A 12397-nucleotide genomic window follows, 5' to 3' on the forward strand; every position below is an offset into this window, starting at 1 on the left:
GTGGTGTGATGAATTGGGAGTTTGGTACAAAATAGATAACTAATAAGAACCTGCTGTATAAAAAATAGGGCTTCCCTGGTGGCGCAGTGGTTGAGAGTCCGCCTGCCGATGCAGGGGACACGGGTTCGTGCCCCGGCCCGGGAAGATCCCACATGCCGCGGAGTGGCTGGGCCCCTGAGCTATGGCCGCTGGGCCTGCGCGTCCGGAGCCTGTGCTCCGCAACGGGAGAGGCCACAACAGTGAGAGGCAAAAAAAAAAAAAAAAAAAAGAACCTGCTGTATAAAAAATAAATAAAATTTTTTAAAAAAAAGAAGCAGCTGGGCTTCCCTGGTGGCGCAGTGGTTGAGAGTCCGCCTGCCGATGCGGGGGACACGAGTTCGTGCCCCGGTCTGGGAAGATACCACATGCCGCAGAGCGGCTGGGCCCGTGAGCCATGGCCGCTGAGCCTGCGCGTCCGGAGCCTGTGCTCCGCAATGGGAGAGGCCACAGCAGTGAGAGAGAGGCCCGCGTACCACAAAAAAAAAAAAAAAAAAAAAAGCAGCAGCTATACCTCCACAGGTGTACATATATAAGGATAAAAGAGGCCAACTTGTCCTCAGATAATGTACAGTTTAAATCTTATATATGCATGTGTGTGTGTGTGTGTGTGTGTGTATGTTCGGTCCCCAGACCATGTCAGGGGATCATTAGTATCAAACTGTTATTTTATAATAATACTAAGATATTTATTTATCTTCCTATTCTCATTCTCTTACAAGCGTAAAATGTGCAAAAATTTCATAGATAGGATTTCAAATTTCATATTGCAACTAACTTTTAAAAAACCACCACCTGTTCAGTTTTGGTGTACTATGCAAAAAAAAGTATGCACAATTATCTGATAAGGCCATTAAAATATTCTGTCCTTCTCCAGCTACAATCTGTGGCAGGCTGGATTTTTTTTTACATACTTCAACCAGCACAACATATCACATCAAATTGAATTCAGAGGCAGAAAGGAGAATGTAGCTGGCTTCTTTTAAGAGATTTGCACAAATGCAAAAGATAACACTTTTCTCTCTACCTTTTTTGTTTGTTTTCAGAAAATACAGTTATTTATCAAAATACAGTATTTATATTAACATGCAATGGATTTATTTTTAAACAAAAATATTGTTTTATATTTTGGTTTTAATCTTTAATACGGTAAATATTAATAAATATAACCCACATGAACAAAATATCTGGAGCATTCTCAATTATTTTTAGGAGCAAAAAGTTGTCCTGAGACGAAAAGCCAGATAACTGCTGATACAATTATTATAAATTTAGTCTGTATAGGATAGTAGTTGCTTGGAAGGACTTTGAAATCAAATAAACCTGGGTCTATCTCCTGGATGTGCCACTTACTAGATGCCTAATATTGAACAAGTTACATAACCTTTCCTAACTTTGTTTTTCTTATCTGGAAAATGGAAGTAACAACCTACTTCATGGGATTGTTCGAGAATAATTAATGTAATGCATGTAAAATATTTAGCATATTGGCATTGTATAATAATAAGTGCAATGAGTAAGAAATTAGTACTTGACTATAACAGATGTAACATATAAAAGTATTTGAGAAAGCACAGGAATAGGCAAGGAAAAGTCAGGAAAGAAGAGACAAGCATTTCAAGCAGAGAGAACAGCATATGCAAAACCACAAAGACCTGCAAAAGACTGAATTCTGGGAACTCTAAATAGCTCATAACTAAGGGATCATAAAGTGGAAGAAAGTACTGACTGTTATGTGAGGAATAAATTATGGAGATCTTATGCCATTCTGTGGAGTTTGGGTTTTAGCCTGTAGTCTGTGGACAGCTACTATATCATTTTGAACAGGGTAGTGACAACGATCATATTTGCATATTGATACCCCTCCCATCTAAAGGTGTGTCTATGTTCCCTCCTTTTGAATCTGGACTGGCTTTTGACTTGTAGGATAAGTGACTCTAGGTGACTTCTAAGGAAAGGTCACAGAAGCAATGCAGTTTGTGGTTCCCTCTTGGAATACTTTACTCTTGACTCCAAGCCACCATGCTCTGAGGAAGCCCAAGCAGCCACACGAGGAGACCATGTATAGATGTTGTGACCAGCAGCCCCAGATAAGGTCCCAGCTGGTAGCCAGCATTGACTGCTGGACCAGTAAGTGAATGGGCCTTTGGAAGATTCCAGTCTCTAATCCTGTATTAACTTCCAGCCTTCTGTTCTTATGGAAGGTGGTTTGTGTGTTTCCCAGTGTAGGCTGCAGACATCATCAGCAGAGACAAGCCTTCTCCACATGTCCTTTCCAAACCCTGATCCACAGAACCCGTGAGCATAATAAAATTGTTTTTGTTTTACACGTCTATGTTTATACTTCTACCAGTACTTATCACAGGCTCCAACAGCACTGCCACAGCTTACCAGCTCTTGTGTAGCTTTTCCTTTGTTAATTTTCTACCACTGACTTCTAGGGGTAGGAGGGAAAGTTTATTACATCATAACAGTAACAATTTATTACACGGCAATAGTAAGTGGAACAGATTTTGTTACTTGGAAGTGGAATCTGTCATAACAAAACATAATAACATAACAAAAGTAAACCATATGGCACTGGCATTGATACTCTGTGAAGCAGCAGGGGTGGGAGAGGATCCTACAGGAGAATGTTAGCAGAAGCCTAAAAGGCCTTGAGGAAGCCGCAGTAGGGCTCAGAAAAAGCTAAGGGGGGTATTGTTGGAAGATGGAGGAAAGGATCTCCCGTTCATAGTGCCAGAAAATTGGCCCAAGCTTTGGGGAACAGACATAAACCATCCCTACTGTGCCCTGTCTGAATTTCTGACCACAGAATCTCTAAGTGTAATAAAATGGACACTTCACAAAGAGGGAATACCACCTAATGACAGAGGCAGAGATCAGAGTGAGGCAGCTGCGAGGCAAGGAATGTCCAAGATCAAGGCTACCACCGGAAGCTAGAAAATGCAAGGATGATCATACCCAGAGTCTTAAAGTGAACATGGCCCTGCTGAAACCTTGATTTTGAACTTCTAGCCTCCAGAACTGTGAGAAAATAGATTTCTCTTGTTTTAAACCACCCAGTTTGTTGTACTTTGTTACAGCAGTCCTAGGAAACTAACACAAATAGTTTTGCTAAGACCATCCTAGTACGTGTCTTTTGTTATACCTAGGAACACATTCTTAACGCTCATAGTTCTAGAGGTTGACTGGGGTCAGCTGAGCAGTTTTCACTTGGGGGTCTTTCACGCAGTTGTAATTATATGGCAACTGAGGCTAGAGTCACCTGAAGGCTTCTTCACTCAATGTCTGATGGCTGGGCTGGTGTAACTGGAACAGCTGGACACTGGTTGGGCATCTCTCCACTTGTAGCCTCTCTGTGTGACTTGGGTTTCCTCACAACGTGGAGGTCACAGTGCAGTTGGGCATCATACATGGCAACTGACTTTCCCGATGAGCATTCTAAGAAAAAGGAAGCGGACACTGCCAGTCCTCTTAAACTAGACCCAGAACCAGCAGAGTGCACACAACGCCGTATGGAAGGCCAGTCAAAGGCCACATCTGATTTAAAGGAGTGTGTCATTCCCTCCACCTTTTGATGGGGACAATGGCCCGTGCCTGTAAAGGGGGATGGGATTGAGGGCGGCATTCTTGGAGACAAACTGCCATGCTCAGTAAGGATTCAGTGGTTGCATGTGACCAAGACCCCCTTTGGCTAAGTAAAGCCAAAAAATGAGTGTATTAAATGGATGGGGTAGCTCACAGAAACATAGGGAAAACTCTCAGAAAAGATAGGAACCAGAAAAGTTCTAGCTACCTAGCAACTACTAATGGACAAGCTTTTCCAGGGACAAGCATGGGATGAATCAACTTCATCTATTTCTGCTACTTGTGTCTCTTTCTTCAAGATTTAAATTCCAGGATAAAACATATATATGGCATAAATTGGATCATGCTTTCACACCTTGTCCAAGAGAAGACAAGATCCTCAAACTCATAATCCCACAAAAACTGCATAAAATGAGGGGAGGAAATTGAGAAACGTTTCCAAGAGCAGGAGACATGTATGCTAGACTGCAAAAAACAAAATATGTTCATTGTTCAGGATGCTTTGAGTGTAACTTTGCCTATGATTTCCTTTTCTTACTATCTACCTATGCAATATTGTCTATTTCTGTAAATTCAATGCTGTTTCAGCAAATTTAAAGCATATCATTTGTTTGGAACTATTAACCCATATTATTTTATATAGTTTAGAACCAATAACATTTTTCCTTCCTTTATAATCTTTACAAGGAAGAATGCACCTAACAGTATTAGGGGAGTGGCAGGGAAATCAAGGTTATTCAGCTTCTATTCCAATGTTTCTCTTAAGTGTGAGGATGACATTGGAGGAAGTTTTCTGTTAAGCTGCACTTTTTCTTTTTTACTTCTTATTATGGAAATTTTCAAAGATATAAAAGAGTAGAGAGAATAGTATAAGTCATCCCATATTCCAATCACTAATGAATCCATAGTTTATCTGGATTTATTCTGGCTGCTCATACTTTGTTAGCAGATGCCTCTGGTGTCTGTACCTCATCTCCTTGGCTGACTCTGAGTTCATCTCCAGCAGGCAGCTCCAACTTGCACTGTCAGCTTCCTTGTCTTTCTGCTTTCTGGCCCAGGGTCACTTCCAGTGCTACAGTAGCTTGCTCTGAGTTAATGCTCAAGCACACCCTGGAAGTGCTTGGGCAGTAACACCCCCTAGGGGCAACACTCGGCCAAAGAGCTGTTTAAAGGCTCCAGCCTTCTGTCCTTCAGGCCAATCTGGAAGGCATTCTGTAAGCTTCTCAGAGTTCTCAGGGCTGCCCACAGCAGCAATGGATGAAGCATCCTTTCACTGGCTTTTCCTGCCTCCCTGCCTCAGTCTCCATAGTCCCTCACTTCCGCTTCCTTAAGCCACCTGCCAAAAACTTCCTGCACTCGATCCTCTCTCAGGGTCTGTATTCAGGGGAACCCAAATTAAGACTGACCTCCTTCATCCAGTCATATCTTTTGGTTACCATCAAAGCCTAATATTCATTTCTATGAAGCTCATTTTGCAGACAGGACTCAAGATATTTTTCAAGATGATGGCCAAGGTGGCTAACTGCTGTAGAAAAATTAGGAGCAGCATAATTCTGCTTTTCTACAAAAAATTAAGGGTAGCAGTCTCTTCCAATATTCCCGCTTAGCTAAAAATTGGAAGGAGGGGAGGAAGGAAGGAAGGAAGGAAGGAAGGTAGGAAGGAAGGAAGGAAGGAAGGAAGGAAGGAAGGAAGGAAGGAAGGGCAAGGGGAAGGAAATAGATGACCTGTTCTTTCTGACAGTTTCTAAGACAGAATTAAAGTGTGATTTAGTAGCTGAACGTAAATAATTTGATCCACCCAATCTGAATTCTGAGATTTCCTTCCAAATCCCAGACCAGAGCTTTCTAACCCATGAGCCTCCTTAGGATGTGTTAGCAAGTGAATTGGCTGTCAGCACCTTGGGACCTGGGAACACACCCAGGCCTCCAGGGAAGGTGGGCCCAGGGGTCAGAGGACAGAGCGATTGTAGCCTAGGGTCTCTAATGGGAAACAGATGCTCCCAGCTGTCACCTGCCATCAGCCTGCTCACTGACTATTTTCAGTCCTGGCTCCTTCTAGATCCATCCAGCTGTATAAACACACTTTTATCCACAAGCTGACTGTGGGAGCAGCCAATGAATCTGTCTTCTTTTCTATTAGGAGAGCCTGCCTGTGTTGAATCCAAGGCTTAACTCATCAGAATAACAATTAAACAAAGGTGGGTTTTTTTTTTCTTTTCCTTTTCTTTGTAATTTTTAGTCTCCATTTTCTTTGCTATCAAGATGCCTGTGTGGTATTAGCTGATGGTTCATCTACTGAGAGTTGAGGGCAAAAGGAATCTGTCTGAAATAAGAATGCTTTAAAGAGAGATGGGGAGGCAGGATGGGGGATCAGAATGCTTGAGTATTAGATGTAACCACATGTCCTTGGGAATATCACTTAAACTTTTGGGGCTTCATTTTCCTTTATCTGTGAAATGAAGGAGTTAAGCTAACTGATATCTAAGGAATTTTCCCATTACTAACATTTTAAATAATTTGTCATTTTTCTGGCTTTATATACATATATTTTTTTACATATTCTTTCATTTGACAAACGCTTTCTGAGTATATATAAGGTACATAGCAGTCTGATCACCACCTACAAAATATTAGCGCTAAAAGATTCCTTAGAGAGGCCAGGCAATAGTAGGCATTTGTTTTCTTTTCTCTCTCCAGCATCCCTTCCCTTTTCTCCCTGGTAATAACATCCCCTGGACTATGGAAACTGATCTCCACCCCCATTTTATGTGGCTTTGCTGGGTCTTCCAGTCAGTGCCCTGGCAGCCTGACCCAGGTACGAGCATGTGACCCAGGCCCGGCTAATTACATACTATACCTGGGGCTGTAAGTCTAGGCTCATGACTCATTTCAGGCCAATCCAAATTCTTCCCTAGAATCTTATATTATGGATTTTTGAAGAGAGGATCCTCTTTTACACGTTAGGTTATTAAATTGAAAGAGGTAAAATCTGTGGCCATTCCCTTTCCCTGTTGCATGGAGAAAGTCCATCTGGAGTTAGAAGAGCTAAAGGCAATACATGAGGAGAAGCAGAGTCAAGAGATGGGGAGAAATTTCAAATGGTCTGGTTTGAAGCCTTTCCCTCCCAGTTACATATGCCAATCAATCTCTAGCTATCTATCTGTCTGTCTCTCTCTCTCTCTGTCTCTCTCAGTTAGTTTGAGATGGCTTAGTGTCACTTCCAACCAAAAGAGTCCTGACTAATAGATAGTCAAACTATTTTTTTAATATAATTCTCACAGTATTTGAGATTTGTCCAAGCTTACATGGCAAGTGAATGGCAGAGCTGGGACCCAATCAACTCTGACTCCTGACTTCTCCTGACTTCCAAACCAGTTCTTTTATTCTTTGTGTTTCTTCCAACTTTGTATGATGAAAATTTCCAAACGTACAGAAAACTTGAAAAATAAAAAAAAGCAAGCACCTGTATATCTACCACCTAGATTTTACAATACCATTTACATTTCACTGTACTTGCTTTATCACATATCTAGCCATTACTCTATCCGGACATAAACCTATCTATTTTTAAAAAAATAAATTTCAGAGTAAATTGCAGCCAGTTCTTTTTGTTGTGCCATATCTCAGCGTTTACAGGGATGGTGGTGTGTTGGATGGGGCTTGGATGGGCAAGCTGTCTTGTCCACACATGTCTTGTCCACAAGGGCCCCTCATGGTACACGATGGAGCCATGGATGGGAAAAGAAAGTAGTTGTTTTGTGAATCAGAAGCCTCCATAAATGAGAGTGGTGAGCCTAGGGGAGACCCACAATAAATAAGTAAAAGCATAAGTGGACAGTACAACAACATTAGTGATGAGTGTTATAAAGGAAATAAAGCAGAGAATGTCATAGTGCATGTCTGTGTATCAGGGAAAGCAATACTAGATCAACCCTAGGAAAGCCTCATAGAGAAGGTGACTTTTGGATTATACCTCAGTGAAGAAAGGAACCAACAATGACACCATCTGGAGGAACAAGATTCAGGCAGAAAGAAAAGCTAGTTCAAAGCCCTCAGGGTACTCCAGCAACAGAAAGAATCTTGGCAGAGTATCCTCCATCTCTTCCTCTGCATTATCCTTATCAACATCAACGTCTTCATTAGGACTGGAAGTATTTGTGGTATATTTAATAATCAGTCATTGCTGTTTCTAGGTGAGTTGAATTATTACATCTAGTTGTAACTCTGTTAGCCAAACGGTATCTCAGTAACCCTGCCAGTCACTTTCTACACAAAGATAAACAGCTCCAAGAGTAGTTTTGACACACAGAAGCCCCATAAGCCTACAGAAACACCCTGGTCCTAGAAAGGAACATGCTGGTCTTTCACAATTACGCTGGTCCAGAGAACAGGCTCAAATTACGTCCCAAACAACTCATGGTTTCTTATGCCTGCTCTTTTAACATCCTAATTGGCAGGCTCTTGGCCAAAAACACTGTTAGTTTATCTTGTGTAAATGGCTTAAATATGTGTTTTAGCATTAAAATGGTCCAAAACCAACACTTTGCATTGCTTTCAAGTGCCTTTTTGACCTGCCCTCAGTGGAAGCCAGATTAATTTAAAGATTTATAAGTGAAATGTCTTAATCTGAGCGACTGTTCTGCCCTCAGTGGTTCCAGGATCATGAGGAGATGGACCTCTTTAGTTTCTTTTATTTTCAGTATTTTTTTCTTTAATTGTTGAGATATTTGTTCAGAAATGAGCCCAGGAACATATGCTTCAAGTTTTATTTTTATGGCTTTTTAACCATGCCATGAATAATGTCCAAAACATCAATATTAAATGAAATTAATACCATGACTGATCGGGAGGACATTTGGATCTAGTATGTAGTTAACTGCATTTTTCTAGTCCAATTCTACAAGTATAGCATAGTAGAATTGGAATAGAAAAGTCCAAATATCCCTAGAAACAACCACATGGAATTTTTTAAATGCAGAAATTATATATACCATGGTCATTTAAAGCCAGATTTACCACTGGAAAAATTTATTTCCTGGGAACAAAGCCATATTTATTAAAGACAAATGTATTACAGGGGTGTCTCTCCGAATTCTCAAACTGTGAATTTTTGCACATAACAAACGTGAACACGTTGCCATGTTTCTGCAACTGTGGAGCCGGAAGAGGCTGTGGTGAATGCTGGTGGTACCCTCCGAGGTCTCTAACCATTTCTGGGCCCCTCCCTTGGCTTCTGTGCTCTTGCTTTTACCAGCCAGCCGGTCTGACTCTCTTCAGAGCCCATCCCTTGGGCAGCTGGAGCCACTTTGCCCACTTTGCTGAGAGCTCCAAGTGCCTGGGGGCCCACACATCCCCCTAGGGTGGCCTTTGGCCAACAAGGGCTGGTACTGGAATAGAAAAGCCCAGCTCCTTCCCTTGAGAAAGTACAAACTCAGAGGTATAATCTTGGCTCTCGAGCCTCCCTGTGGGATCAAGCAGAAGCTGTGGCTCTGTCTGAAATCACCCTTTGCTTGGCTTCTCCCTCTTCCCCAGCTTGCCTCCTCCACTCCCTCACCTATTTCTTTTGGAAGTCCTTCTTTCACATGTTACTTACATGCAAATCCTCATCTCAGGGTCTGCTTCTGAAGAACCACACATACCTGACAGGAAGTTCATCTGCTCCAATCCACTCAGTTCACAGATGGTTAACCCAATCCGTCAATCCACAAACATTTGTGGAAGGCCTACTATGTGTTGGGCACACAGTAGGCATGGAGAAGGGGACCTCTGGCTAAGTGTAAATGACAGAGCCATCTGAACCAGGGCCCACGTTATCTTCTGTCAGGGCCAGTGTGAGAGTCCAGGGGAAGGTGTCACCAATGACAAGTGTGTGAAATCCCTCCTGCATTTCAATGTTTATTCCTAAGTTATTAACCAACACTCATGGAAGCTGGGAAAGAGAGAAACTTAATGAAGATGGATTGGAAAGTTATGCAAATCAGCTATACCCATGGAAAGTAGGCCAGTAGAAAACTGTCTATAGATTTACCCGAGTCCAACAACATTCACTGAGAAACTCTGAAACAGCATTATCTGATTATTGACATCATTTTCTTCTAGTCTCTATTACTTATCTTTAAGGTTTGCAAACATAAAACATAATGGTAGATAGGAAATTGTAGGAAGTGGTCTTATTTTGCCCCAAAGATCCTAAACACTCCTGTGGGAAGCTGCCAGTACCTCTAATCACACTCTTCTCTCTAGTCATCCATCCAATAAATATTACTAAGAAACAGGGATAAAGAGCAGCTGTCCAGGCTGGTCTTTGTTTCTTCTAGAACCCATTTCTAATCAAATAAACGAAAAACTATTGTGATTCAGATACCATCTGTGGTAGGTAGAATAAGATGTCTAATGTACTAACCTCAGGAACCTGTGAATATTTTATTTTACAAGGTAACGGGGTCTAAACCCCCAATTCCAACATGTATGTGTTTGGGATGTGGTGGTTTCCCCACACCAACAACCAATGCTCCAGACACCAGCTGGGTGTCCTGTCATTCAACTCAGTTCTGACACTAGCTACCTGGAGACAGCATCGGATTCCACAGGTGAAGGGCTCAGTCCCACTAGACTGCCCCCCACTTTCTGATGCCAATCGCAAGCCCAGGTTGTCACCTGTGCTTCTGACCAACCTGCTGTCGACTGGAGGTTCCTACAACCCTTCCTCAAGTTCCATTAATTTGCTACAGTAGCTCACAGAACTCAGGAAACCTTTTACTTACTAGATAACCGGTTTATTATAAAAGGATGTAACACAGGAACAGCCAGATGGAAGACATGTATAGGGCAAGGTATGGGGAAAGGGCATGGAGCTTCCATGCTCCCTTCAGGCACACCATTGTCCCCAAATCTCCATGTGTCCACCAACCCGGAAGCGCTCCGAACCCTGTCCTTTTGAGTTTTTATGGAGGCTTCATTACATAGACATGATTGATTAAATCATTAGCCATTGGCCACCCAGAGGCCGGGGGTTGGGACTGAAAGTTCCAACTGTCTAATTACACAGTTGGCTCCCCTGGCTACCAGTCCCATCCTTAGTAGCTTTCCAAAAGTCGCCTCATTAAATAACAAAATACACCTTTCGAGCTCTCATCACTTAGGAAATTCCAAGGGTTTGGGAGTTCTGTGCCAGGAGCAGCTTCAAAGACCAAATGTACATCTCTTATTAAAAATCACAATATATATGGAATTTAAGAAAAAAAAATGTCATGAAGAACCTAGGGGTAAGACAGGAATAAAGACACAGACCTACTAGAGAATGGACTTGAGGATATGGGGAGGGGGAAGGGTAAGCTGTGACAAAGCGAGAGAGAGGCATGGACATATATACACTACCAAACGTAAAATAGATAGCTAGTGGGAAGCAGCCACATAGCACAGGGAGATCAGCTTGGTGCTTTGTGACCGCCTGGAGAGGTGGGATAGGGAGGGTGGGAGGGAGGGAGATGCAAGAGGGAAGAGATATGGGAACATATGTATATGTATAACTGATTCACTTTGTTATAAAGCAGAAACTAACACACCATTGTAAAGCAATTATACTCCAATAAAGATGTAAAAAAAAAAAGCTTTAAAAAAAATCACAATATCACACAAGGCAATGGAGAAATAAGATTGCAGATAGAACTAAGATTGCTAATCAGCTGATTTTAAAATAAGATTATCCTAGGTTGCCCTGATGGGCTCAATGTAATCAGAAGCATCCTTAAATATGGAAGAGAGGAGCAGAAGCATCAATGTCAGAGTAATGCTGTATGAGAAAGACTTGAGTGGCTACTGCTGGCTTTGAGGATGGAAGGGGGGACGGGGGTGGGTGGCATGAGCAAAAGTGTGTGAGCGGCCTCCAGAAAGTGGAAAAGGCAAGGACACAGATTCTCCCCTCAGGCCTCCGAAACAGAACACAGCCTTGCTAACACCTTGATCTTAGCCCAGTGAGACCCATTTCATACTACAGAATCGTAAGATTATAAATGTGTGTTGTTTAAAGCTACTAAATTTGTGGGAATTTGTTACAGCAACAATAGGAAACTGGTATACCATCTGCTTTCCAGGTTCAATACAGCTTCTGAAGAAACTACAAAACCTACTCATGGGTCACAGCCATAGTTCTTATTCACTCAGTTTTGACTCCCCTGACCTGTATGTTAAATGTCCTGCCATTCTTTTTGGCTGTCACCAGGGTCTTCTGTGTTTTCCCTAACTCTCTGTTTACTCAACTCAATGGCAGTCAGGTTTCAAGGGCTATCACTTTCTTCTGGCCTCTCACATCAACCACCATGAATATTTTCAAGCTTAGAAGTGTTCGTTCCCCCTGCAATTTACAGGTGGGATGCCCAGCTTCCTTTTCTGCTTCCCCTTCCATTTTTATATTCTGTTTAATTTGAGATTTTGGAGATGTGATGTTCTGTGATGGTAGCAATAAAAAATGAAATCCAGTTGGCTTTAGGACAACTGGATGGAAATTTCCAACTCCTCTGGACAAGATACATTAGGATCAAAGACACAGAGTGATGACATAAGTATCACCAAGGTCCCAAATAACTCCACATGCATTTACTCACATATTCATTCATTTACTGATTTAATTGTACATTAATAAATATTTACTGAGTGCCGACCATGTGCCAGGAACTGCTCTAGGAGCTGGGGGTTCATCCGTGATGAAGAAACTTATATTCTGGTGCAGGGAGGCAGGCCATAAACTAGATAAGTAAATAATATAAGATGA

Source organism: Delphinus delphis, chromosome 15 (genome assembly GCF_949987515.2).
Source record: "Delphinus delphis chromosome 15, mDelDel1.2, whole genome shotgun sequence".
NCBI classification, from domain to species: domain Eukaryota; kingdom Metazoa; phylum Chordata; class Mammalia; order Artiodactyla; family Delphinidae; genus Delphinus; species Delphinus delphis.